Raw genomic sequence first — 24,846 nt, 5'->3', positions numbered from 1 at the left:
AGAAAGAGAAAACAATGCACTTTTTCATGCCAGGGAATGTGTCAAAAAGCCATGTGGCATTTGGGTAGCTATATTGCTGTATCTTTGCCTAATAAAATCATATTACTTTAATTGTTCTTGTTTTATTATCATAATGCATGTCAGTGACATGAAGTCACTGCTTCGTAGAAAACACTTGAAATTTGTCTGTTGTCCCAGTGAAGGAAAGAATGAAATCTCTTTATTTTGAATTCAGTGATCAAAATGCTACTTTGTTCACAGTATTTTTAAGCAGCTTATTTTTGTTGTTTTGGTTGGTTGTTTTTTTAGGTTTTGTTTTTTTTTTTTTTTTATTGAGAAAGAAAGTATATTGACTAACTTGAAGGTTTCATATGCTCCCATGCACTTTTTATGACTTAATCATTAGGAAAAACCTGCTTCTCAACCCCTGTTACTTGATGCAAGTCTATTGTTTTTTACAGTCTATCTTGATTACAAGAAATTGAAATGCCTTGCTGACAAGCCAGTAAAAAAGTACTTTTGCAATCATTTAGTGGCTATAGAAAATATCTTATCTGAATTGGGTTCTTGAAATTTAAGCAATAAAATTTGGCTGGTTTTATTCTGAGACAATCAGTTCTTGAGCAGTGTTGATGTTAAGGGGATTCCCCTCTTTCTTCTCCCTCACTCTGTCTCAGTGTCTCTGTGTTTGTCTATATTCTCCTGCTTTTGAAGCAATTGACTCATTTAAACTGAAGTAAAATAGATCTTTGTGCAAGTTATTTCTACAAATTTAAGAAAATATATAGCTAGTTAGAAGAGGGAGAGGTAGTGTACCTTTTCAAACATATGCTGTGCTGTAGGGAAGATAAAGTCATTTTTTTCTTCTATGCAATGGAAAAATAACATTGTCATGTCCATCTGACCCAAATAACAGGGTCAGGTAAATTCTCTGAATTTACTTCCCATGCAGGTTTTCTAGAATCACTGCTGCTTGGAGATGAAATTAAATTGAAATTGTCAAGGCTGCTGTTCAGATCACAACACTTAAATCAAGAATAATGTTTTCCTGGGGCTTCCCTATATTCCAGAAAAATTCCATGAACACTCCTTATGAAAAAAATCTTTCTATTCCTACCTAGTATGTGGAAATTTGTCTACTAGATGTTGTCTCTTGTTTTCCTGATAAAACAAAGCCAAAGAAAACAAAATGTCAGCAGGTGAAATAGAAAATGTAGTGCAATGAAGATTTCAATGCATTAATAGTTAAGGAGTTATGCAAGAAATCACCCAGTATCATGAGAATAGAGGACAACATGATGGTAAATCACAAATGTGTATGACAGGTACTATTTCAACCTGAAATAGTTTCAGGTTTGCTTGTTTCTCCTTGAGTAAAACAACTTCTGGCATAGAGAAGGAGGTTTTACTTCATTTTATGTTGCTCATTTTTCTTCTTTCTTTAATTCCACTCTTCTACTAGAGTCGGACTTTTGGTGTCAAGAAGGCACATGAGCCTCAGCAGGAGGCTGGAGGCCTAAATCATTTTATGTTTCCAACATTGTAAAACTGAAATTACTTGACTAGAAAAAGTCATATCAAAATAAAACAATTTCATGAATAGGAAAGCCTGCTTACAAATTTAGTGCAATTGAAAGAGAATAATTTATATTATTATAATTGTACTTGTCTTACCCAAATTCTTGAGTACAAATAGGTTTCAGGATGTTTTGTTTCCAGGCTCTTGTACATTTTTTGGGAAAGTGTTGAGCTAAGCCAAAGCTGGCTATGGGAAAAGGGAGGACCCAGAATCAGAATTTGTTGTTTCACTAAAACAAACAAACAAGCAAAAAAAATCTCAACATTTTAAATAACACTAAAATCAGAAAGCCATAGAGGGTTTTGGTGTGGATTACAAGGTGTAACACAGATTTGTGTGGGTTGAGCTGGTTGACAACAAACTTAAAAAGTTGACAATAAATGTTGCTGTTCATGTGTGTTAGTGCTCCCTTTGCAGGAGAAACAGTTATCCTTGTGATTGGCTACAAGGCTGTTTAAAGCAATGCTAGGAACTGGAGTAAAAAAATAGTCACTGACTTCATTTGAAGCTTTCTCTAGGCAATTATTCATGTGCCAACTTCTTAATGGAAAGTTTCCTGTGTTTCTGCTGTGATCAAACTAAATGTCAGAAGTTAAACCCTATTCTTCAAACTTCAGCCCAGTTCCTTGTTTGGCAAATCCAAAATATGTGTGGATATCAAAGAAGTACTGTGGGTTTGCTAGGGCTTGACACCAAATTAAAAAGAAGCAATTTGGTCATCTACACCCCCCTGACACATTCTGAGTTCATCTGTTTTGGGGGATAAAAAGTGACAATCGAAATTTATTAGTTACAACAGGTGAGTCCAAGATCATGGGAAAAGAAATTAAAAATAGGAAGAGAATTTGTTCTCAGATAGATATTTTTATACTCCATGGCAGAATCTAGTTAAAGATCAGAGGAAAAGAGTTCCTGTAAATAGGAAAGGTCATCTTCTGTGCATTATTTACATCCATCACAAACCAACCTTGGACTTCTGCTGAAAGGTTCTATGTTCAGGCTTGATTGCGTTTTAAAATTGCAGCTTTTTTACTTACTTTTGCTTTGCTCATGTTTCATCTAAAGATGGAAAATCTGCAACAAAGAACAGGTAAGGAGAAAAAAAATGGGCAGTGAAAAGGTAAAAGAATCTAGGCAAAAGAGCAGATATGCTGAAATATTGCAAAAAATGAGCACCTGTTTCCTAGAGGCTTCATCCAAAAACCAGAGCTACTAACAATATTCATGTGTAAAGAGGATGTAGAAATGGCTTCTCATGTTTTTAAAAGTGTAACACATACTCTCTTTAATTACCAGAAGTACTACTACTTCTGGTGAGGGAACACTAAAAGAAATGTTTTTCTCTTTTCATGTAATATTGTGGAGTTGCTTGGTTTTATTTTTAAAAACCTGTGTAACAGTGCATATCAAATACTGAACCAAAAATGAATGAGCCAAGAGATTTTTCCAAAAATTAAAGACAAGCACCACTAGTTCTTGCTGTTCAAAGCATTTAGAGTTTCATTAGCAGATGTGCTACTAAAAATTGTAGTGGGTGTACTCTGAGCTTGAAGAGGAATGGTTTTGCTGTTCCCATGAATTCCTTATCTGGTTCTTCTATTCCTTGTTTAATGACATCACTATTTGAATATTATATCAATAGCAGCAGTAATTTTTCCTTTAGTTTTCTTTCCATGATTATGTTTGCAGGTTGGAGAATAAACAACAATACCTTTAAGGTTTTTTTTTCCCCTAAACAGGTGTGATCTGGCAGCCTCTCTTTCTTCCAGCCAGGTGGCTTTGTGCTAGGCTGTGATGAGAGAAGTCCAGCAGCTTTACCCCTGGGATACAGCCCACTGGAGCTGAGAAAATAGAGCTGGCTTGAGTGGCATTCAGGAGCTCTGAACTGAGCACAGCAGAGACCCAGCATGACTGGAATTTCCAAGCCCCACTGCAAGGGTAACTGCTCTAAAGTAGCAAAAATCTTGTGCAATATTCTTGGTAGCCTTCTGTGAGCACTGTGCTGTTATTTTCAATGCAAAAATCCTCCTTTTAATATCTGAGGATTCCTTCCTTTCTGTCTTTTGTTTGTGGGTTTTTTTGGTTTGGTTTTTTTAATTGTTGTTTTTTGGTTTGATTTTTTAAATAGTTGTTTTTTGGTTTGATTTTTTTTTTAATTGTTGTTTTTTGATTTTGGGGGGTTCTTTTGGTTGTTCTGTGTGTTTGTGTTTTTTTTGGCTAGTTGGGGCTTTTGTTTTGTTTTGTTTGAGGTTCTTTGGGGGAGTCTTATTATGTTTTGTTTAGGTTTTTGTTTCTTTTTGTTGGGTTGTTTTGGTTTTGGGGATTTTTTGATGTTGTTTTTGACAGGTAGCCCCAACCTGTGAGATGAGTCTCACTGGTGAACCTCATTAAGAAGAGTTTTATTAGTAAAAAAAAAAAAATCACATAAAACCCATTCTTTTCCTCCTAGGGTCTTGAGAGAAAATGCAGTGGAATGGGAATAGGTAGAATTTGCTTGTCAAACTATTCAAGAGCACCATATAGTTGTAAATAAAGCATTAGGTATTTATTAGAAATGTGGATTCAATTTCTAGAGAGTAAAAAAGCCAACAAAAACCATGCCACAGAAACCTAACCATATTTTTGTGAATTCCAGCTAGAGGAAAACTAATTGTGTTTGTTTTTATAGATTATATAAAAAAATTACAGGGAGAGGAAGTAACAAGTTGTACAATGAATGAAATAATTCCATTTTAGAAAGGGATTCTTTTTAAATCTATGAATGAAAAAACACTTTATATTTTTTTTTGTTGAAATATTATAATAATAATTTTGAGGCTTTTTGATTCAAGAGGTATTTTGTGGTCTGGATTACTAAAGGATAGAAGGTGTAATGAAGTGATGGTGGAATAAGAAATGTTAGTTTAGACTCCAGATTGTCGTTGTTTGTTTTCTTGTTTTACCCTCAAGAAGAAGCTTAAATATTTAATTCTGTAGCATTTCTAATTTTATACAAAGTTCATAATAAAGCATAAGGCAACTTTGCCCTAGTTTATTGGCATTGGCATTTTTAATTAAATGTTTTGTTTTTTCATTGCAAACTAAAATTTAAACCAAAAATCAGCAGCAGGAGATTTTAACTGCACAAAATTCTTTTTGAGCTGGAGACAAAAGCTCTCATTGGTGTCTCCAAAGATAGGTTATGTCTTTCTCTTTTATCTAAAGCCTGGTTGAATTTGTTGAGTTTTGCTAGCTGAGTTTGTGGTTTGGTTCAAATATTTTTATGAATGCCTGAGGGTCCCTGAAAATGCTCTTTTTGCAGAATATGAACTTGAAAACAAAGCTGCAAACAGAGTGGCAGCATGTCTTTGACTTCCCTTCATACCTGTACACAGAGTCATTTCCACATGCCTATGGTCATTACATCTCCTTTATTTACATTTGATTACATGTGAAGCACATTCATTAAAAAGCTTGCTAGACTGAATTTTGAAGCTGGCTTGATGCTGCCTGTTAAACCCATTATTTGGTGAATCCAGAGTATAGAATGCGTAGAATATAGACATCATGGAATTAAATTCTTGCTCTTTGTTTAACTTGGGACTCCTGCTTTACTAAAAACTTAGCTGTGAAAATTCTAACTAGGTGAAGTAATTCAGGCAAACAAAGCCCAAGACAGATTCAATAACTTGGAAGCAATATACTTTTTCGTGAGAACTCTAGGAACTCAAGTGGGAAATTCTGACTCATTCTGCAGAAACTTGAGTCCAAGTCTTACCACATTCCTAACCTAACTCTGCAGATTCACCAGTTCAGCTGCATTTCACATAGGCAGCTGAATGCCTAGGCATTTCTTTGGAATTGTTTTTTTTTTATTATTATTGAATGTGATATAAGCTGAGAGCTTATTTGTTTGAGCCTGGACTTTACTGAATTTGATCGTTGCCCTCCCGGTTTTTTAATTCTTGATTTTCAAAAAACCTTCATCCTGGTCATGAACTCTGTGGTTTAAATGCAAATTGTTTGCATCATTATTTCTAGATGAATGATTCACTAGTTGAAAAGTAACAGAGGGGAAAGAAAAAAAACCAACAATAAAAATGACAACCAAGCTTAAGGGATTTCAACAGAAAAGCAATAACCTGGATCCCTCTAGAGGCCGTTTGTGTAATATTTGGTAGGGAAAAAAAGATTTGAACTTGTCTCCCAATTCACTGTCTACAAATAAAGGAAGCTTATCTATCTCATGTTGTTGCTTATTATCTTGCCAGAATGCTTCTGTCTGGTGGTGAAAGATGCATAATTATTGTACTTTCTCTCCTTCAAGAAACTTGTTCTTCCTTATAACTGAGCAATGCAGCAGGAGCTTCTGCATGCACTGATTCAGTCTTAACTCCTAAAGGCATCTTTCCTTGAAAACTATTTTTAGAAAGCAAGTGATGTCAGAAGCCAGTTGAGGTACCAAAAATTTAGGTTTCCATTTGTGGTAGTATTGCCAAGGAGTTAATTAAACAGACCAAACAACAGAGATACTACTCTTTTCCCACCTGTGTGCATTGATTCTGATCTCTGGCATAGTGAGAATGCCCCTTTGTGTGAAAAGTCAAATCCTGAATCCTGAAAGAGACAAGACAGGCCATGATGATGGTGGAGACCTGCAGGCAATCAGCAGAAGAGGGGGTGGTTTCCTTGGAAAGGAGCAGTGCTCAGCACAGCAGGGTGAGGAACAGAACTCGCTGAACCCTTCCCACTGCTTCTGGTGTACAATAATTTCTCTACATTAAATGCTTCCTGACACTGAGAGCACTGCTATTCCAGTGTCTCATTCAGGATAATCTGCTTATGTGTGCATGGAGTTAAAGGATAGAGATTCCACAGGTGTATCAGCAGTCCCTGTGGTGCAGCAGACTGCGAAAAAAGTGAGTGAAGCATTGGCAATGTGTCACAATCTGTCCCCCACTGATTGATTGAAAAACCTTGCCACAAAAAAAAACAAAAAAAAAAAAAAAGAAAAAAAAAAAAAAAAAAAAAAAAAAAAAAAAACCAAAAAAACCCCCAAAACCAAAAAAAAAAAAAACCCACACAAAAACCCCAAACAAACAAAAAACCAACCAAACAAAAAAAACCACCAAAAAACCCCACAAAAAAACAAACACAACCCCCCCTCAAATAAATTTAGATGGCCAACTGAAAAAAATCAGAATGTCTTCCTAGTGATCTTGGTCAAATCCATCAAAGAAACATTGCTGCCAAGGTTTTTGTATTTACTTTTTGTAATTTGAATTGACGGTATATAAATGGCAATCAAAATGCCCCTTATAATATTTTTGTTAAACTCTGGTCCCTGTTCTGTTTCTCCTGAACATTTTTCATTCTTATCTCCTTTCTAGAAAAGTGCTATAGTCCCCTGTCACTGTGTCATTCCATGGGATCCTACTAGATATTTGAAAATAAATTTAAATTTTTAATTAAATTAATATGAAGACTAGTATATATATACACACTTCTGGCATACAGAAAAATCATTTTTGATCATTCATTTTGTGCAAAATATCCTTTTGTACACCATGAAACATAATTTTATCCACATGAGTGAATGCTGATGAGGTGCTTTTGAAGAGCTGTGGGCAAAAATTTCCAGCCATATTCAATTTTGCCGTAAAGGTGAAAAGAATAGTGTTATAATGAATGATAAAGATGTGGGCGAATACTCATAAAGGCCATTTACAAAAGAATTTATAGAGAGCACCATCTTTTTGTGCAGCATTATGCTGCCTTCAGAAAAAACATGCTGTAAATTTGGTATATTGAGCACTAAAATATCGGAAAGCATGGGGAGATTATGCATAATCTGCGTTAATTTTCTCACCACAAAATGTCAGTGAACCAGGCTAGAATGACCTGAGGCTCACAGAAAGAACTGGTAGTGTCAAAACTGGTAGTGTCTTCCTTACTTTTGTTCTGGAGCTCAGCCAAGAGCTGAGCTTGATTGGTGGGAAGGCTCCAGCGGCTCTGGTATCACTCTTCACCTTTTTCTCCACCTTGCCTAAGAACCGCTTTCCATTTTGTCCACGTTCTTGTTCAAAGTTTCACTGCAGACCAGGAAGGATATTTGAAAGTATGTGAGCTGTCACTGGGTACTCTTAAGCAGTATAATTCTTTTATTCTGGCTTGGTGAGCTGAGCAATTGATTTATGGCTGTTTATTTCTGCTTTGGTTAATTAAGTGGGAAGCAATAACTCAGGGGCTGCATCTGCCAGCAAGTGGAGCTCTTTGCTAGCCTAGGGAGGTGTGTCCTCACCAGGAGCCTTCCTCCATCCCAAACTGAAGCTACCGGAGAGCTGGTATTCAATTTCGTTTTGGCCCTTTTGCAACTTTCAAATTATGTTCCAATTCTGTTGGTTTGTTGCCAAAACCAGGCAATTTATATTTCCACTGAGATTTTATGGCTTTTTGATTTGACAGCCAGATACTGTATTTATTCCCTTCACCCCTTAAAAGGAAGATTTTAGCATTTCATTTTTAGTTTATGTATTTGTAAGAAATATAACCCAGTAATTTTAGTAAAATGGTGCAGTTTGCCATACCAGGAATATGGGGGGTGCAGGGGACAGTTTTCCTGTACTTTTCACACTCTGGGCTCATTGCCCAGTGATGAATGTTTACAGGAATAGTTCCTTAGAGCAGGATGTCACCCCCGCTGTTCCATGATCTACTTTGTGGTTTCATCAATGGTTTAAAGTGTAGGGCACTGAAGGAACTTTCTGAGAGAACCACTGTTCCAAGAAGAAACTTTATTTTAAATTCCCCTTCTTTTCTACTACAAACTGTCTTGATTAGCAAGGATTTTAAACTAGAATATATAACTTTCCAGTCACATAAAGGAACACACCAAGAAAATGTCATTCAATCAAGATGAGATGTCATGATTAGTTTTCTAACTCAAACTCTCAAATGAATCCTCAATGAAATCCAGATTGAACATAGCATTTGCCTGCTAATGCTAGAGGTACACTTCTTTATGTACTTTATTAATGTTGAAGTTTCATTTATTATGCTGGTGTGTGGTTTACTTGGTATGTTAGTCCATGTATGCTGGCAGTGTTTCATCCTAATCATTCTACACATCCACTGGGTAGTGCTAAGTCATCCAGCTTTCTGGAGGTGGCTCATTTTGTGCACAACTTATGCTCTGAAGTGCTCCTGCTTGTTCCCTCAGAGACACCAGTGTTTTTACTCCCCCACGGTCAGAATGTTATTGCCATACTTAGAGAAAAGCAAGTCTATTTTGGCAGGAAAAAATACATTATTTTATGTGTGTAATTCTAATTTAATAAGACAGAAAGAGGAAGATGCATCCTCTCCTCACACATCCTCATGTGCTCAGCAGGGAACTCTCTCTTTCCTCCTACTGTGCTGAGGATGAGTAAAGCAGAGAGAATTCACCACTATTCTGAGAGGGCTCCTGCTCACCCTATTGCTTCAAACTGAAGGTGGAGGGGAAGGGAGATTTGATTTCTGGAAAGGTTTAAAAGAGTTAAGCTCCTTTTCTCAGTGCTTCTGAGGAATGGCAATCAGTAAATTAGCAATGTTAGTCACACTGGTAACAAAAATGTCCAAGTAAGTAGAATTTATATCCCCAGTGTATGGGTGGAGGCACAGACTGGGACATGGGTTAAGTGAATTCCCACCTGGTGAAGCTGGAAATTGTGTCCAGCTCTCTTGCACTCACATCCTACTCCATGAGGCCTCTCACTTTTGCTTCTTTTGAAAATAGTGATTTTATGAGCCATCATTAGCTTTTCTCTGTTTTCATTGCCATGACAGAGTTCCCTGGAAATGCTTTGCAGCCTTCCATGCCTGGCCAGGTTTTTACAGCCCTGGACATATTCAAGCAGGGCTTTGAAGGAGACCTGCTTAGACAAACTGTATGAACTCTGGAAACAATGGAAATAGCTTCCAGCTTGGCTCCCCTGCCCCTGAAATCTCTGGAGCTTCTTACCCTGAGCTGGCTCAGCAGCTTTTGAGAAAAGATGCTGCCCCCTCTCTTCTTCCTGACCTATTCATTTTTGTAAGGAATTTTTTTTAAAGGAATTTTAAAAAGCATGTAATCATAAAATGCAAATATTAAATAGCTACAATCCTCCCATCTCAAGTGGGAAGGTAGATAAAATCACTGTATCTAAAGAAAAAACTGCTCCCTAAACAAGCACTGAAAACAGATTTCTATAATTAAGCATGAAATGCAGGGGAAACAATCTCCATAAGATGAGAGTGGCTCCTGCCAGCTTTCCACAATGCTCTCCCTCCCTATAACCTGTTGTGTTTCCCAGCCTCCGCAGAAACCAAAGCTCATCTGTGCTTCCCCTGAGGTCTTCAGGGGACTGATTGTTTTTCAGAGTACAAAGACCTACTTCATTTAGCTTTTAGGGACTATCAGTCATATATTCAGAAGAGAACACCTGTATATCTCTGCAGGATCACCTTGTTTTATTACTGCTGCAGCACAGTGAGACTGCGCCTCAGATCACTCCCAGGCAAATCTGGCTTTTGTTCCACATAAAAGTCAGGTCTCCCAGAAACCACAGCTCAGTTTAGGAACATACTCAGGGTCTGTGGCCTCTTACAAAGCAAGGAAGGCAGAAAATAGTTTCACTCAATCAGAACAAAACAAACAAAAAACCTTTCTCTGAAAACCCAGTGCAATAAGCCTCAAGGCTTCAGTAACTTGTGCTCCTCTCAATTGTGTGTGACTTTGTTAGAGGATCATTAGTTAAGGCTAATGAGTGCTTGCCTACACACTCTCATCTCCATAACTTACACACCAGCACTTGTCTCAGAGCATTACAGTGACATTACATCAGCCAACAGAGCCAACAGTGATTTATTAGACTGCAAAGCAAAACCAATGTGAAATTAGTAGGATGGATATGGGGAGGTGAAAAACCATTGGACTCTGATCTCATGTATTTCCTTCAGAGAGGATACACTCGTTCTGCCCAAATCAAGGCCCCTGCATGCTCTTTGCTGTATCTTTGTATTCAAAACTACCATGCAAAACAGGCTGGATTTTGTGGCTGGGTGTTACCATTCTCTGTCAATTCCCATGAGCATTGAAGCAGGTGTCAAAACTCTTTAAACTCAAGGAAAGGCACGACAAAGTCATACCCAGAAGTTCTACTAGGGAGAGGTGTAACATTAACTCCAATGGAAGAGTGCAGGGACTGTAAACTGAAGAAGTGCTTAAATGCTCTGATGGATCACTGCCTCCTTCTGTCCTGTTTTAGATCAAACTGGAGCACTTGAAGTGAACAGGAAGGACAGAGCAATGTAGCCAGAATTCATGGCCAGACAGTGCAAATTTAACTAAGGCACCCTCCGCTTTGAATTGAGTCAGTGTTGACAGCTTAAATTGAGGCAGGGATCATTTTGTAGCTTTGTGTCTGTGTGCTGCAATCAGCTCTGGAGAGGGTCTCTCAAAAGAGATACTGGAATGACTGGAGCCTCTCTGAGTTACTGGTGTTGCAGGAGGGGCAGTGAGGGCTGTGGTACAGAGAGTGCTGGGTGGATGATCAGGGGCAGAGCAAGGACTGATGCTGAAAGCCCTGACTGGCATCAGCATTCAAAAGACCTGCTCATACCTAGCTCCCAACAGGAAGCTTCCCATTCCACAGGACAAAGACACACCTCAAGAAAAGTTTAAAGGACAGAGATAAGAAAGTAATGAAATATTTTGTCACTTCTCTATGTTGTTCTGTAAGCAATGGACAAGTTGGATAAATGCATTATTTTGCTAAGTATTTTGATGTTTTATAATTACTTTTGCAGGTTAGGCTGTTAGATAGGTGTAGTCTCTGGATGTGCTGCAATTGTTATCAGAGAAAAGTTAATTCCCAAGTAAGGCTTCTTTGGGCTACACAAACCACAGAAGTAAATGTTATTGGGGTCAACTTTGCTTGTCTTTTCAATGATTTTCATGTAGGGGCTTTGGGCAGGGGTTTATTTCAGAATCCTTTGTGAAAATAAAAAAGCAAACTCAAGAAAATAACAGGTTATATGAAAGTTCAATCACAAGGGAATAGTTAAAAGAGTTGAAGAGTTCTTTTAAGCTCTCCAAGATTATAGTGGAGTTATAAAGAGGAGGATTGGACTGACCTCAAATAGAGTAAGGTAAAACTATTCAAGAACAAAAGTAATATTTTTCACCTTCAGAAAACTGAATGTGCACATATGAACACTTCTGCTCTTTCTTTAAACATTGGTTATGGAAAAAAAACCACATTCATAAATAGACAGTGTGAGATCTACTGATAAAATCAACAAAAGCAATTTGGTACTTATTGCAGAGAACAAACCTGACATTTAAATGAATGCCCAGAGCAGTAGATTGAAGAGAATAGGTAGATGGTTATATCCATTGCTTGCTGTCTTCCTTCTCCCTGTCTTTTAGAGCAGTCAGAGTTGGAATAAAAGAGGAGAGATTATCTTCTTTTGGAAAGGACTAAAAAATTAACTCTTTTCACTTTATGGAAATTAGGGATGCCGTATCTTCTTTTATTATTATCATCATCCATTTTTATTTTCATCTCTAGTGCAATGCTTTGAGAATAGTTGGAATAAGTAGAGTAAAACTTCAAGGAAAAGAAAAGGTCATTCTATAGAAACAAATATCAAAAATAGGTCAGTAGCCTGTATCATAAACCCTTCTTTATGCTGCTCTGGTGGTGATAAAGGTTATTCAAGACCCAGAAAGAGTCCCAAAGGTTACCCCTTTGGAAAAAAACCCACCACCACTGGATCAATATTGTTCCAGAGCATTGTGTGGAAAGCAGAGTATTCAAAAAAATAATGGAGCATGGAAAAGAGGTGAGCATCAACCTACAAAGCGTTGAGGATAAAGCTGGCCCTGCAGGCCCCAGGGCCACGTGTGATGGCTGTGGCACAGCTGCCTGTGCAGCCCTGTGCAGGCAGCTCTGACCCCTCTGCCTCCCTGCTGGAGCCTCAGTCCTGCAGCCTTGGCAAACCCCTCTGCTTGCAGCTGCTCTGCTGCTTACACACAAACCTCCTTGGGCACTTTGATATTTGGATTAAAGCTTTTTGCCCCTCTCAGCCTGCAGAGCTGCAAGAAAGTCACAGTTAAGATTCTAAATTACATAAAACAATGGGGGATGGAAATTCATCCTCTTAAGAAGTTTTTGTGTCTCTAGAGTGCTGAGGTTGCCAGGCTGGTGATGTAGTAGAGAAGAGAAACACTGGTTCTCTGGTCTTGGGCAGGTTGTCTGTGAAATTTCTCTTACTGCATTTTCCCCCTTCAAAAACAGGTCTTGTTTAAAGTTAGTTGTTTTTTGTAGTACATGTCTACAATGTACTGTGCCTGACTTAACTTGAGCTATAGAAATTTCAGTCTTTATAGACTTGGGCTGCAAGCCTGCTTAGGTAGAAATCTGGGACTGTTTTGTGTTTTGTTTCTTGTCAGTACTCCATTGGGAAGTTAGAGGGCATCATGTCTGAAGATATTTGGCCTCCCAGAAATGCAGCCCAACTTCTGATCAGACTGAGATTTGTGGGCAGTCACTAGCCAGGTAAGGACAGCTGTCAATGTGCTGTTGGTTGAAGTCTGCAGTGCACCTGCAGAGACCAAGGAAAACCAAGTTCACATCTGCTGCACAGCAGTTACTGCTCAGCATGGTTTGCCATTTATCCAGAAATATGCATAACACTCCTGGAGAAGTGTCACTGAGTGAGATGGAAGGGCTAAAAACCCATTAGTGCCCTAGTAAATCTACTCTGAAGACAGTAAGGGCTAATCTGATCTATTGAGGTCTACAATATTGCCCTGGGCAGATGATTTACAGTGCCTTCAAGTGCCAGGGCCGATCATCACTGCTGCCCGGGAGTCATGGGGGCACAGCCCTGGCTGCTTAGTTTGCAGAGTGGTGGCAATTGAATTCTTAGTTTCAGTCACAGCCAGAGGTTTTTCGTTTGACTTTGTACTTATTTTCTTTTCTAAACTTTAATAAAATGAGTTAATCACCCAAGTCAGATTTCTGCCTCCTCTGTTCAAGAAGGACCAAAGGGTGTTGGTGCTGTGAAGTCCGAGCTGTAATCTGAACAGTGCTCAGTTTCAAGCATGACAATAAATATCTCTGTGCACCTGAGCTTAACCCATGACCCTTTTCCTCCTGACACTCCAGTGCCAAACCCGTTGTCTTTCCCACTGTGCAAAGCGCAGTGGTACCATACATGTCTCTGCAGCCAGTCACAGATGGCTGTGACCTGCCTAGAGACACACTCACTCTCAAACACAGAATAACTGCAGCTGGTAAATGTCCTGTGCTGAATACAGCTTGGGCCCTGGGCCTGATGGTGCAGGGCAAGACTCTGGTGCTGCCACCTGTGAGACCAGGGAACAGTGATGGCTCTGGGGACCTCCCTGCTCACCCAGACACAGCTCCCCTGGCACTGCCTCAGCCCAAAGCTGCTGCTAAAGTCCCTGCTAAACAAGTCAGCCTCTGCTATGACCAGGATCTGTCCTCTTGCTACAAGACACAGAGGAAAAATGCTGTGACTCACTCTGGGCTCAGGGTCCTGACATGCCTTTGTATTGTCATTGCTGTTGCAAAAATCAGCTCTTATTTTTCAGACTACATTAGCAGCTCTGTGATGCTTTGGCACTCTTACTGCTCAGCAAAGATTATTGCATCCAGTGTTAAATCAAGGAGTGCATTATACTTGAAAAATGTTATTTTGCATAAATAACCTTCTTGAACCTTCCCATGTCAGTCTCCAGTCTGTTTCTGGGACAGAGACATGCCGTGTTCTTCCTCATGGCAAAAATCACATAAGTAATGAAGAAAAACTGGGAATGGGAGTCTGATTCTGAGGCCTTTATCCACTCATGGGGAAAATTGCTGTTCTTCTTTCAGCATTGTGTAAAATAAGAGTTTGTTTACAGATAAATAAATAACACAAGGGTGCAGTGGAATGAGTATAAAACTCCACATACTGACTCTCTTTGCTTACTCAGAAAAAGTAGGTAGTCTTGTCTAATTTTGAAGTTCTTTTATTTTTATTTTGTTACTCAGTAGGGACAATATTTTTTCCTTGTGAGAAGGTGAGAACTCTTCCATAGGCTTTTATGCTTGATGCCTCTTAAAAAAAAGAAAGAATTTTATGTGGTAAACGTCTTTTCTCACTATTTCTTGGCTAGGCTTTTAATAAAGTCTCTGTCCAAGAGCCAAGTATAAATTTAAAACACTGGCTTCAGTGCTGATGGCTGAAGCTGTTAAACCAATGGATATCCCAATGACACATGCATATCATATTCTGGTTTAAACCTCTGAATACATGAGCTTCTTTTTGCCCCCTCCAAAAAGGTGTAGTTGGCCCATGGAATTCTGTCCTGCAGCTGCTCTTGCTGCCAGTTTCTTGTGTAGTGAAGTGTTGGATTCCAGTGGTGCTGTAAACTTCATCACATCTGAAAATCATTTCTGCACATGCAGGACTGTAAAGTGACACTTGCCAGGTGGTTTCTGTGCTCAAGCTTCTGCTTTGCCTCTCACAACTTCTAATTGTAAATGCTCTTGGTCCTGGGCTTGAGTCTCCTTCTTACTTTCACCATTGAATAATGTGTGAAATTCCAGTAGTCTGCTCTGGAATGACACCTAGTCACAGTGACCTGTAGAGGGGCAGAGAGGAATTTCACACTCTTTGGTATGGTCTGTGATCTCAGGTAAGGAAATATTACAAAGCCAAATACACTATCTCTTCTTTATTAGATGATTCCCCTTGGTTTATATATAAAAAAAAAAAAAATTACCACATAAAACTTGGTGGAAAAATTAAATGGAAGTAGTTAATTTTTAGGCCCATTTCAGATCTTGAAAATTTCAAGGCAATTTTATTTAAAATGCCAAAATATTTTAGGTGTGCTGTTTTAGAAGTACCATAGGTCCTTGGAAATATCCTTTCATAGAATGTGGCCTTCTAAATGTTTAATTTAAGAGGTGATAATAGGCTTCAGGCTCTTCAGGCTGAGAGTTTTCAGCTTGTTTATCTAGATAGAGCAGGGACAGAGCATGTAATTGAATAAACAATGGTTTAATTAATTTTTCAGTTTTGCAGTACAGCTCACTTCTACACGTGAGTGATAGCCTCTTTGGCAGGTACTGCTTTCACATCACAAAGCAATGTTCCACCAAAGAAACCAAAAATGGTTCTTCATTCCCCATCTGTGTTTTACTTCTGAGTGAAGTAGTAAAAACTTTCTATGTTTTTTTTTTTTTTAATCATTGATACAGAAATGCTGGTTTGAAAGAAGTTTGTCTTTCCCTTCGACATGAGCCCTGTCCTGCAGGAAGGCAGCCTGGCTGTCCAGACGTGGTGCGCAGAGCACTGCAGCAGCTCCCAGGGAGCGTGGGCTCAGTGGCAGCCCAGGCTGGTGCAGAACTGCCTGGGCTGTGTGTGGGCACTGACAGGCTCTGCTTGTGTTGGCAGTGCCACAGAAGCACGGCCTTTGTTTGCTTCCTCCCTTCTGAACACAGGGCTGGGAGTAAGAGTTTGGCCATTCCTACTCCTAATATGTAGTTTCCAGCTTTGGGGTTGCTCTTTTGGCTTAGTTTTTTTGCTTGTTTGTTTTGAGTCTTTCTACTGAAGCAAGGAGAGCATTTTTAAAGTGCAGACACATTTTGAAAAACCACAATAAAGCAAAAGAAAATCACAATAATTAGAAAGACTGAGTAAAGGTCAAAGATAGAGTTGGTTAAAGTCATCACTCAAACTTGCTCTGTAGTTTTCCTACACTGCATCACAGCTCCTCAGACTTTTGCTGGGCACTGCCAGTCCTGTTTTTGTTTGATTGTCTTCATGTCTTCATCTTTTTTTAGAAGTCCTGAGCCCAGAGCTGCATGAAGAAAGAATACACAGACAAACATTAGGATTTCTTATCAAACACAACATTGTTTTTGAACCTCAGACAGGCTGAAGGAATCTGACTGAGAGCTTAAAAACTCCAGATTTTCTCAGATTTGTCTTACAGTGCCGTTTTTAGGATCCTGATATTTTGACCATTTTTAATTAGTTCTTTGACCATGATTTCAGGGAAAAAGGCAAGCATGAAATTATTGAGAAACTGCATTTGCTGACATAGGTGGTATGACTGGAGGATCATAGAGCTAATTTGGTTGCTAGTATGAAAAGTTCTCATTAGGAATATTTTATGTGTTTATAACAATGTGTTTACATTGCCCTTTATGCTTTTCAGCCCATTGATACTGAAATACAGCAGAGATCTAACTGCAAGGAGAATTTGGATGACTGTTTATTGAAATAAGAAAGGCACAAGCAAAGATTTTTTCATTCTGATCAGAGCAAGCATAGGCGAGAAAGTCGATTACCTCATCTGGTAGAATCTGTAGATCATATAGATTGAAAACAAGCAGCTCAGGATCTTTTGCAAAGAATTAGAATAATAATGGGTGTATAACATCATAAGCAAGTTTAAGTCCCCAAGAAAAGTGTTTTCTGGCCTGCACCAATCTGAACAATAATCAACTAATACAGTAACTAATCACTCTCTTAGCAAGTTCTGCAGAAGAGAAAAGTAACAGAGAGAACCTCTCATCTTCCTCCAGGGACAGAAAGTTTGGGAAAGAACAAGCATAAGGAGACATCCATCGAGGTGCAGCAGCAGCCAGAAGCTGGGAAACTGAGGGAAGAGTTGGCACAAAGCATAAAAGTCAAAATGCAAACTCAACAAGCAAGATGTTAAAAGTGAAAAATAGACTCCACCTACCCCAGGGCTGATACATAACTGGCAGTGGAAGCTCTTGAAGTGTTGGCTGGCTCTCGGGTGGGAAGGCTGTGTCCTCTCCACCCTGTATTCAGTGAAAAAGCCTTTGGCATTTGCTGGAATGTGCTTTGTGCTAATAGAGTTGTTTCTGGCCTGGTTGTCTCTGCTGTAGGAAGTTTCTCAAAAAGAAAAAATGCAAAACCAAGAAACAACAAAGCCAACAACTAAACCCCACAATAACAGGATTTAGAAACAAAACCAAATAAGTTTATAGTAGCAGACTGGCTGTTAACCTTTTCTGTACACAGAATGTAGTAATTTATTTTTGATATATGGCACTAAATTCTGGATTTATTCATGAACGCTTTGAGAAATTTGCTTTCATTTTATTACAGGACAGGAGATCCCACAACTCTGTGATCTTTTCTTTCAGTTTCTGCCTTAGTTTGAAAGATTTTTTTTTTTTACCTAGTCCCTCGGCATTATATTTCTTGGCTTTTAACAGAAGTACTATTTCCATGCTCCAAACTCTTCTCACATAATATAACTAAATCCATGTGTCCAGTTCATACAATTGAACATGAATCTCTGGCAGAAGCTCTCTTGAAATCTGACTACCACTTTGGCATTTTGCATCCTATGCAGTTTTTTATGAGATTTTTACCCATGAAGTTTGGCAATTGGAAATCAACACACCTTCTTTGCTACTGTAGACTTTAAATAATTTTTTAAAGACTTGGTTCCCAGTTTTTGCATTCAAAGCAGATTGACCTAAAAATTAGCTGTTTGGTTTTCCTAATCCTTCCTATTTTTCAAAGACAAGCTAAAAATTTTGAAGAAATTGTTGAAACTCCAGCATAATGTTCCTCTGTCCTAATCCAATTTCTTTGAAAGATAGGTTGGACCAGCAGCTTGTACTTGGTTGCAGATGTTGGTCTGACTCTTATTTGCTAGCTCTATGAGAGCTGAAGAAGTGGAAGCAGTGGGTTATGGGTTGTGTTTTTCCACCACATTTCAAACACATCTTCTTGATCAAAAGTAGCTGTGCCAGTTTTCTGTGCTTGATTTAGACAGGAAAAGTCACAACAGTATTCAAGCTTCTGCAGCAGTCAAAGTCCTTTCAGTTTCCTTATCTGAATGCTGCCATTTTGGTTTATATGCCTGTGAACTGAAGCTCTGTTTTCATGAGTCCTTGTTCTGTGACCAAACTCTGTAAATGAAAAAGATTAAACACTAGAAGACATGTGCACAATGTGCTTCTACTGCACTGAGACCAAAAAAAAAAAAAAAAATCAAGCTGTAAAAGCTGTCTGAGCTACCAAAAGGAGTTGTGAGGAAATATGAGTGTTCCCAAAGATATGTGGAGAGAATATGTGTTATATAGGAAATTTATTTCAAACAAAGACAATTTATCTTGTCTGAAGATTCACATGGTCGGTAATGCAATTGAATTAGAAAAACAAGAACAGGATGCTCAAAGATTCTTACGTGTTTAAAAACAACATGAAATACTTCCTATTTTAGAACAAGATTTAATTGCTTTCTGTAAAATGCACTGGCAGGACAACCATTTTCTCACTGGCAGGTAACAGCAGCTCCAAAAAATGTGCTTTCTCCAATGTAGCTGTAGGAAGTGTTGCTGCCTAGAAACTAGCACAGTTATTAATCAAAACAAAAAGAACAAACTGTTATATAAAGCAATAATTTTACTAGGCAAGTACTTTGAGTCTGCTTAAAACAGATGATCAGAACATATTTCCCAGTTTTTGGTTTATTGTCTCCATAAAAACTTGGAAGAATGCATGTCTATTCCAGTAATTTTTATTTTTTTTTCCATGCTCAGGTATTCTGCAAGTGATTTGGTGGGGGTGATGCTGGATTTGTTTATTTGTTGGGTGGTTGATTGGCTGGTTGGTTGGTTGGTTGGTTGGGTTTTTTAATCTTTCTGGTTCTTGCCACATTTTTTACCCCATTGGTAAAGATCGGCTTCTTGCTGTGGGGGTTCAAGCACACACATTGTCCTTGATTGCACTGAAGCTGGAAAGGAGTGAACTCCAGCCAGAAGTTTCACTGGGGGTGGTGTTATCAATAGGTGGAAATGTTTAGGATAGCCTGAAGTAGTCTAAGCATAAGTAACAGGAGGAAAGCAAGTAGAAGGAAATTTATGCTGATCCTTAGGGAAAACCTCTCTTCATATTCCATCCTGTTAGATTATATAAAAGGTCACTGGGGAACAGATAGGTGCTTGGAGTTGCTGTAGACTGAAATTTCAGGTTCACTTGCAGGAAGCTGTTTTGTCAGGAGAAGGAACTCTTCTGATCTAAAATTAATCTCACCAGTCATTGCAAATGTTCTGATTCCACAGGCCCTGTAGAGCACTGGTAACTTTCTCAGTTTGAGTGTCCAAGTGCCTGGTGTGTCTCTTCTCAAATCAGCACTGGGAATCCCTATTCACTGGTGACAATACCATTCTGGAAAATATTAATTGAGCTCAGAGACATTTCAGAGACTAAGGCAATATTGTGCTGTCTCAGCAAGTATAAGAATTATACAGATCTTTCTTAAGCGCAGGCCTGTAACTGGAGCTCAAGCAACCAATTTTCTCCTAACTTAGAGTAAGTGGGGAAGAAGAAATAATTTAGTTAGAAACCTGAGTCTTAATAAAAAGTTATTTGGTTAGAAATAATTCAACTATTTACTTTGGGGTTTTTCTTCCCTTTTCAGAGAGACTGTACAAAAAAAAGAAAAAAAGTAATAGGAAATGGATTAAAGGAAAAATAAAGTGAAATTCAGATATGGTGTTGTAAAATGTTTAATATTAATATACTAAATTTAAATTTATCCTACATAGACTATTTATTGGTTCCAGTAAGCTGCCTCTTCCATCCCTGTTATGCTCAATTTTATTTTGCTCTCTTGCTATCCCTCTTTTACAGGAACACCTTTTTAAATAATATGCTAGTTCACTTGTGCTTCCTGCACTCCAAAATAGTTGAGGATTTACAAAACCATGTCTTACTTTTCCTACTTCTTCACAATGTTGCAGAAGCTGAAGAAGTATTTTCTAATTTAATTTTCAATTATTTTTAGGCTAAAGGACTGACTGAACACAGATTACCTCCTCCTGGTCCTCCCACAGGCAATGTAGCACTGGCTAAAAGAGAATGCACTAAGTTCCTTCACTGTATAGAGATCTTTGTGTCTGCAAAGGTATTATAAGAAATTTTTCAATATTAAAGAATGTGAGATTTTTCTTGTATAGAATCTGCACAGCTAGAGCATTATAAAAAAGAATTTATAAGGCTTTCTGCTCATTTGCTTGATAAAACCAACAGAAACACCCGAGAAAAAGAGCTTGCTCAGTTCAGTGTGCATCCTGTGAGCTTGGTAAGCTGCCTGGCTCAAAAAAGAGCATGATCCTTTCTGTGGCATTCCAGTCAGTGATACCTTGCATTAAACCCTGGTTAGAGTGAATTTTTTGGGATGTTGTTTTGGCAAAGTGAGATGGCAATGAAGCAAGAAGCTGGTAGACATTTTTGACAGTTTTTATTATCATAGAGATGTTTCTTATGAACAAATGCAAGTCACTTGCACAGAAGTTTCCTTCTATGATTCTTTGAGGTTCATTTATTTACTTTTATACTAATAAAAAGCAGCAGAGAGAAATCATGAATGTGATACTTTCCAATTCATATTTGTCTGGGTCATAAATAAATAAAGTTTTTAGTTAAAGCAGATATATATTTTATGTAATAAAATTAGACTTTGTTGAAACTGATGGGTAGAAAACCCACCTTCGCCTGTCCCTGTTTGCCATCATCTTTGCTCAGCATCTGGAAACCAATGACCTCCAGGAGTCTCAGAAATCCCCCTGTGATATGTAGGCAGCAGCCGAGTGTCACTACTGGTCTCTGGCTTGTACAGCTTCTCAAATCCCACAGACGTGATTTGAACAGCTCTGAACCTGCTTTTACACAGCACCTGTTGTGAGGAAGCCAAAATGCCCTTTTCTAAAGCCTTGAATTCATAAAAGACACAATTGGTATAAAGCCACTGTGTCTTAATATTTGTTCAGCTTTAGGCTAAACACAGCTCACCATGGTCAAGCTCTCTGACTGTGTCTAAAAAATGCTACAATTAATAATTTGAAGTATTTTCTGAATACTTTAAGATATTATTTTCCAGTATATTGAGAAATGTTTTTTATTTTTAGCTTAAAAGCTGCTAAACAATAACACACTGTAGGATAATACGGTGAAAAAAAATCAGTCCACATCTCAACTGTACTTGACCTATCAAAAATTCAGTGAAAAATCAGTACTAGCCTGAATTCACAAAGATAACAGACTGGGATTTTCAGTCAGCCAGTCCTTAGCAAGCTCTGTAGTTTTCTCTGAGCTGTGACATTGGCTTAGAATAGTCTATGACCATTTATTCATCACCAAGAATTAAAAATGGTTTGTTATTCAAATTAAAAAATGTAACAATACACTATAATTGTCAATTCAGTAGCTTCCCAGCCCATTTCTAAATTAACTGATTTTAAAAAAATTAATTTTCTTCCTGGAGAGAATGGACAGGAAAAGAAAAGAAAACAAAACAAAATGAGAACCAAGTAAAACATAAAAGCCACAAGAATCCCTCAGTGCTCTTCAGAGTTATGAGTCCAATTTGCAGAAGCATTGAATGCATCTGCACACTGAAAGGGATGGAAGATAAAAACTCAGGGTGCAACATCAGAACTTCTTGATTCAAATCAGAATTTTGACACTGAATCAAAATGAATAGTTAAGTGTTTGATAGATGTAAACTAGTATGTAATTACCTGCACCAAAATACATAATTTGATATTAAATCCTTTCAAGAGCTTTCTTTATTTTTATTAATATAACCTGAAAAGATTGCAGCTCTGCAATGCTGGTGTTTTCAACAACCTCCTTCCAAATCCTGATGAAATGATTTTCATAGGAATCAAAAGATTATCCCAAAAATAACATTTAATTAAGTAGCATTTAATTTTTTTTTTTCTCTTTCAGTGTTCCTTCTGTAATTGCCTTGTTCCCTCATTAGTAATGCAGGAATTTCAGTCCAAGAAGCACTGGGTGAGGTTCAGAGGTGCTTGGAAAAGTGTTGGTATTCTCATACATCACCAAGTACTCATTGCCAATGCATTCCCATTTCTCATCATTCTAAGAATTTCTGAAAGTCTAGGAAATAATCTGTATCTCACTGCACTTTATTTGGTATTTATCATCATAAAGTTTAGGAGATTAATCATTTGTGCAATAAAATTAATCTTTGTAAATACATTCTATTGCACATGCTATTTTTTCTTTATCAGAGGAATTAACCTCTACTACCAAAATCTACCATAAACTATAAAAATTAAAGAGGACACTAAAACCATAGTCCTTAAAAGGACACAAATCAGGTTAAAATTAACAATAAGCTTTCTAGTTAGACTGTTTATTGCCATTCATATTAAAATTTTATGGGATAATAAAAATGTCAGTTATCTCTGTGCATCTGATCATCAAGTTGCAAACTTACCCATTAGTTAGAAGAAAGAAGTTCAAAGCAAACATCTATTTTGAGTGACCAAACCATCTAAAATTTAAAAATATTTTAAATTAATGACACAGAAAGCAATGCATTTCAAACAAGTCTATAAAACTTAATATAATCTCAGTGTAAGAGGGTTATGATCTACTATTAAAAATTGTTATCTTCAATTAGAGATCTCCACTAGCAGATTTTATAACAAGTCTTTCACAGAAATACTCTTGATTCAGTGTAATTAATCTTCTTGAGTCACAAGTAGCTGAAAAGTGATATCGAATCATTGTTAGTAAAACTTGCAAATGACAAAAACATCCTTAAGAAAGTAGCAATAAGTAATTGTGCTGGGTCAATCTTGCAGCCCAGCTTGGGTGAGCAAGCATGATTGATGTAATAGAACAAATCATGACTAAAAACTCAAGTTTGTATATTTTACAGCAATTTGCTAAATCCAACTGTCTTTGGGCACATGGAGTCTACAAAATATAAATTTTGCAATATATAAATTTTACTTTGGTCTTAGGTGGTGTTGTTTTAGCTGTTCTGCTATTTTATTTGAGTCCGGGAATTTAAAAGCCTCAAAAAATTTAAAAGAAGTAAGGCTGGTTTTCCCATCAAAATGCAAAAGTGGGAGTTTCACAAGGTTAAAACACAAAGCCAAAATCAGAACTGTTTTCCTAAGCTGTGAGAATCTGAAACCTGTGATGTGATTCACACCATATCCACTTTTTGAAGTTAGATGAGTTTTCAGTAATCTTGTCTTTATTATATGCTTTCTGTAACTCTAATATTTAGCCTCTAGCCTTGCTCTTGTTAAAACATCATGTTGTTGCAAATTCCACTTTGTGATGACTCACCCTCGCAAGATGATTTTCTGTTGAATGATGACAGTGATGCTGACTCTTTATTCTTTGCTCAGTGACATATTTAAAGATAAACAGTTGATGACTGAGATCCAAATTCTTTTATGTGACTAAAATAAGTGATAACCAACTCAGACTAAGTAATTCCTCTGTGACCTAAGGCAAGACACTTCAGCTTTCTGTAGCTAACATCTTATCTATAAATTCTGAATGGCATCACTTCATTTATTACCTCAAACAGCAACAACAGAGCTTTTGGCCTCCAGCACTATGATAATGCACAACTGACAGGCGTTACTGTTCGTGACCAAAGAAATTAATGAGTACTACGTGGGACTCAGCAACTCCTCTGCACAAGTCCAAGGCTTTGGGTGTTTTACACCTAGACACAAGCCTTTCAAGCTTTGAGTACTAATGTAGAGATTTGAGGTTTTGGTTATTACTTTAAGAAAAGCATACAGTTGTTTTTCTGTTCAGTACTGAACCTGCCATGTGAAGAGTTCAGTTTTTAAATGTACTGCGTTCGATTTCCTTAGTGAAGGGAACAAAGATCTGAGTCACTGGATTCTCTGGAGAGGTGTCTGTGAAGTTTAACACACCTTCAGGGAAACTGCAAAATCCACGTCCCTTTTCACCACACTGAGAAATTCTACATCAGTAGTACCATGACTGGGCTGCAGCCATCTGTATGGAATGCTTGCTTTCTGAGGTGTGAACTTGAGGAATATTTTTCACTTAACAGTGTTTTTTTTATGGTTTAACATCAACATTTTAGTTATCAATATTTACACCTTACAGAAAACTGAATGTTGATAAATGCACAATAGGCACAAATACCTTCCATGATTGTAAGTAGGGAGGATGATAAAGGCCACAGTGTCAGGTTTTTTTTTAATTTTTATTGTAATTTCCAGTCTTGATTATTAAAACTATAAACCATTTCTAACTGCCTTGATCTAAGGAGTTGGATTCATTTTCTTTCTCTTCTAAACTGCTCAGTAATGCAGTTCATTCTTTTTCTCTTGGTTTATGAGTTAAACATTTTTTTAACACCATCACTTACCATGGTATTAGAC

At 37.7% G+C, this 24,846-nt stretch overlaps 1 long non-coding RNA gene across 2 annotated transcripts in view; it reads left to right on the top strand.

The window, feature by feature from the left end:
• LOC128812392 (uncharacterized) overlaps positions 1–22,626 on the top strand; it is a 52,193-nt gene extending 29,567 nt beyond the window's left edge. Inside the window, exons 4-5 of one of the 2 annotated variants that reach the window (XR_008438696.1) lie at positions 20,439–20,558; positions 22,385–22,626. This is a non-coding gene — a long non-coding RNA (uncharacterized LOC128812392). Of the gene's footprint in view, positions 1–3,318; positions 6,534–20,438; positions 20,559–22,384 lie in introns of those variants that run through there. The other variant, XR_008438697.1, reaches the window with a different exon arrangement.
• Positions 22,627–24,846: the final 2,220 nt, after the last annotated feature.

Source organism: Vidua macroura, chromosome 10 (assembly GCF_024509145.1).
Source record: "Vidua macroura isolate BioBank_ID:100142 chromosome 10, ASM2450914v1, whole genome shotgun sequence".
In the NCBI taxonomy this organism is placed as follows: domain Eukaryota; kingdom Metazoa; phylum Chordata; class Aves; order Passeriformes; family Viduidae; genus Vidua; species Vidua macroura.
This window is presented reverse-complemented; position numbering and strand designations above follow the sequence as displayed.